The sequence below is a fragment of the Otolemur garnettii genome, unplaced genomic scaffold (genome assembly GCF_000181295.1).
Source record: "Otolemur garnettii isolate 467f Iridium unplaced genomic scaffold, OtoGar3 scaffold00192, whole genome shotgun sequence".
NCBI classification, from domain to species: domain Eukaryota; kingdom Metazoa; phylum Chordata; class Mammalia; order Primates; family Galagidae; genus Otolemur; species Otolemur garnettii.
In genome coordinates this window covers 1,208,755-1,213,000 of record NW_003852587.1, presented here as the reverse complement: position 1 = coordinate 1,213,000, position 4,246 = coordinate 1,208,755, and the positions used below count along the sequence as shown (strand labels likewise).

The window sequence follows — 4,246 nt, the reverse complement described above, 5'->3', positions numbered from 1 at the left end:
GTTGGTTCCATGGAAGCCAAAGAAAAAGGGATTGGTCAACATGACAAAAGCAGCTATGATCAGTAAGATAAGACTGACAACTTCTATGGGATGCAGTGATGCAGAATAAAAGTGTAGCATAACAAGGAGGATGCTGCCTGAAGGAAGGGATGGAAGCAGAACCCAAACTAGAAGGGATGGAGGAGTAACTTGGAAATAAGACAAAGGGGAGGAAAAGGGGAGCTGAGAGAATGCTATCCCATCTCTGATCTCTGAGATATGAGACATGGTAGATTATCTATGGCCACAATTTCTTTGTTATTTTTCCCATTAAGAGTTGGAGTCTAGTGCTCACTTCGGCAGCGCATATACTGGAATTGGAACTATACAGAGATTAGCATGGCCCCTGTGCAAGGATGACATGCAAATTCGTGAAGCGTTCCGTATTTTTTTTTTAATTAAAATAAAAAAATAAAATAAAGAGTTGAAGTCTAATTCCCCTTGAACCTGGGTGGGTTTTAGCGATTTGCCTGGTCGATAGAATATGGGCTAAATGATGTTCTGAGCTGAGCTGTAAGAAGCGCGCTAGCTTCTGCTTGAGTCTCTTGGAAGATTTCCTCTGGGGAAAGCATCCACTTTGTAATAAAATAGTTTACTCTGAGACATACCCTGCTTGTGAGGAAGCCCAAGAAAGTCATGTGGAGAGGCCATAAAGTAAGAACAAAATTGGAGAAAAGACTGATGCCAAGAAGTACTTGGGGCACCAGGTGTGTGAGTGAAGAAGCCATCTTGGAAGTGGATCCTCCAGCCCCAGCTGTCTCAGCTGATGCCATGTGGATCATGAAAAGAAATGCCAGCTGAGCCCTTCCTAAGCTCCAGATCCACAAAATATCTTTAAGCCTCTGCATTTTAAGATTGTTTTGCTGCAAGAAGATAATTGTAACAAAGAATGCGGAAGAATAACCACCAATGCTCAAGAAGGCTATTGGGAAAGTACTTAAGACAGAACAATTTTTCAGTTTGAATCAGGAGGCAGTAAGAAATTCTGTGGCAAGGCTGAGAATAGAATCGAGATTTTCAACAATGAAACACAGGTTTCATGCTCGTAAGGGTAGTTGGGTGTAAGCAGGGCAGCAGAAAAAGAAAGGATTGTGGGAGAGGAACACATTAGAAGAAGTCTACGTGGGCAGACAGGTTGCTGGGAGAGTTTCCCTTTTGGGTGGTAGCTTGGGATGACAGTATAGATACTCAGTCAGTTTAAATGATGTCAGCCCAGTGATAGGCCCTGTCAGAGTTCCAAATTGCTTGTCAGGAGGAGCCTTTGTGGAGCCAAACTTCATTTTATCAGTCTTTGTGTTGATGTAGCATAAACCCATTTGGCTCCAATGGGGTTTGGCTATGAGAGTAGAAAGGAAAACTATCTGTGCCAATCACCAAGAATTTATTCAGCATCTACATGAGACACTTTTGGAATCTTAACTCTCCATTCTGTTAAAAGAATGGTTGGTAGCAAGCAAAAATTGAGGAAAATTCAGAGTAATAGAAAACTCCTCTCAAATCCCACGTCTGAAATTTCAAATCTTGCTTTTGTCACTAGCTAAATATGGTGCTTGTCTGCAGAGGTGTTTGGGATTTGTGCGAAAGCACGATACGGTGCTTTTATTTTATTTTTGTTATATTATTATTATTTTGCAGTTTTTAGCCAGGGTTGGGTTTGAACCCACCACCTCCAGCAAATGGGGCCAGTGCCCTACTCCTTTGAGCCACAGGCACGCCCTACTTTTTTTAATCAGCCAAAGGATCCAGAGACAAGAGACACAGAATGTTGCATTATTAATAGGAAAGGCATTTTCCATTTTATTAGGAGCACTTGCGCTCTTAAAGCTCCACTGGATTCTGAGTGTTGCCAGATGACAGACTGAATGAGCCACCCAGCTTTTCCTCAGTGCTATGGGCTAGAGTTCCAGAGTGATCTCACTAAACTTGACATTAACAGGAGCATCGTTTTTGGAGCCATTGGAACTTTTGTGCACAGCACACAGATGAAGTTTGCAGAAGTGTGTGGTAATGAAGAGTGTATCTAGTGTCAGGGTGGTCCCTGGTTCCATTTAAGGAGCAAAAAACCATAGACATGTAGAACTGGAATGTGAATTCTTTCACTCTCTGTTTTGTCATAAAAGTATACACTGGAGAACTGACTGCGTCATTAACCAATTACACCACTAGAGCCACTTTATATTTAGGATAAACAAGACAGCTTGGTGGGAACAGAGACTATAGATGGGAGGTTGGTAATAAAGCACAGCCCAAATTCCAGGTGATGCTTGTTTGCCATGACGAGAAAAAAAATCTATTCTATGATTCAAAGGCATTCCAAGAAAGAAAAAAGAAAGAAAAAGGGTCACGTATAATCTCTTCTTCTAACATCTGTCTTTGAAAGTGAGTCACTTTAACAGTTGAATGCTGACAGACTTGCCCAAGTTCATGAACATATGAGTATTTAATTTCTAGGACTATTCCCTCATGGAGAGGTCTCTGCTTGCTGAAATCATCACCTTTTATTATACATTTGACAGAAACATTGCCTTTTGATCTTCTTCTAAACATTATTTCAAGACTGTACCCTGCATCTGCCAATTTCATAAGCAAAGAAACTTTTGAGAGAACCAGAGACACCCTAGGAGCAAGGAACAGGGTTCCAATTAGGCTATTTTTACAGGTAGCTCACATAGTTATAGGCACAGTCTGAGTCCTGGTTGCTAATCTGTTTCTTTTTTTTTTTAATTTTATTAAGTCAAATACACACAGATCATGAATACATTCATGCATCTGTGGGGTACAATGTGCTGATCTGTTTCTAACTGTAAGTTTAATGTAAAAAAAAAAAAGCATTCATCCTTGTAGCTAGAATATCTATGTTGCTATAGAAACAGCCCCCCCCCCCCCCGTATTTTACTGTTCACAGCTTTCCATGAGAAGCTGCACTATGTCACTTTTTCCACTGACTACAGAGGCAGTTTCTACAATTTTTTCCACCATGCATACTTCGTATTACCACTTGCAAAGCCTATATAGGTTAATATTTCCTCTTCCTTCTGGGTACAAAGTGAGATAATTCAATGTAGTAATTATAATAAACAATTCATTCCATTGAGGTTTACTGTCTCATCCTTGCTTTCTTTTCCTAGAGCATTAGAAATCCATCACCAGTTTGAGATCTCTTTAAAAATGCATGAAGGGAAGGGAGTTGGCAGCACAGTTAAATGAATTTAATTCAGCCAGATTTTACATTATTAACTCACTTCCGAAGAGCTGAATACGGGGAATGATAGAAGAAGAAAGTGGAACTAAAATTGGACCATTGATCCTGGCAGTGTCTGTGCCAAGGAGACATGGGAAACAGGCTAGGCAAACGGTAAATGTCTTTTGACACCAGTTAGAGATACAGAGCACTCATTTATTTTAATCAGTATGAGGTATGTATTAGGTGGATTCTCCCCACTTCCTCACTACCCATTTTACCCTCATCCTGACTTAAGTGATGCCAGAGTTGGCAGCCTCACAGACGAGGCTTTTTGAAATGGCGCGTTATAGCAACAAGACTTCCCTCTCCTCTGTTGTTAAAAAGAAACAGTGAATGCCTAGAAACCAGTAGAGGAGGACACTGGGCATTCAAGTGATGACACTCATGCTCCATGGTTTTGCATTGGGAAGGAAGAGGAAGAAGTGACTATACATAATAAAGTATTCAAGCAATGGAAGAGAGTTCTGAATGCATGTGCTTTACAGTTATTCCATGGAGAGAACAGCAGGGACGATTATCCCTTCCAATCCCTGTCTGAATGCCAAATGTTACCAAAAAACCCTTCCAGGATCAAAGACATAACTTCTGCCTTGTGTGGTCCTTGCCTTTAATAAGAGATTGCTTTCCTACAAGAATTAACACTTTTCTACCTTCTCATGCACTGCTTATCTAAGTGACAGTCGATTATAAACGATTAAAAAGTCAATGATGCCATTTTAAAAAGTCACTACAATGAGACTTTTCAAATGGGAAGATATGCTAATGATTAGGGTTGTGCACAAATAGCCTGCTCCCCTTCTGCAAACATAGTAGAATTATACTATTCTCTTCGCTTTGAAATCTGGTAAAGCCATGTTACTTTCTTTGTCCAACGAAAGAGTGCTGAAGTGTATTCTTGCATGGAAGCTATAAAAGCCAGTATGTGATTTACTACATTTTTTTTCCCTGCTGCAGTGACAGTGT

The 4,246-nt window shown here is 40.3% G+C and overlaps 1 non-coding gene across 1 annotated transcript; it reads left to right on the top strand.

The window, feature by feature from the left end:
* Nucleotides 1-326: 326 nt before the first annotated feature.
* Nucleotides 327-430, top strand: LOC111721855. Its single transcript, XR_002770859.1, has one exon. It is a non-coding gene; the product is annotated as a U6 spliceosomal RNA (small nuclear RNA).
* The last annotated feature ends 3,816 nt before the right edge of the window (nucleotides 431-4,246 follow it).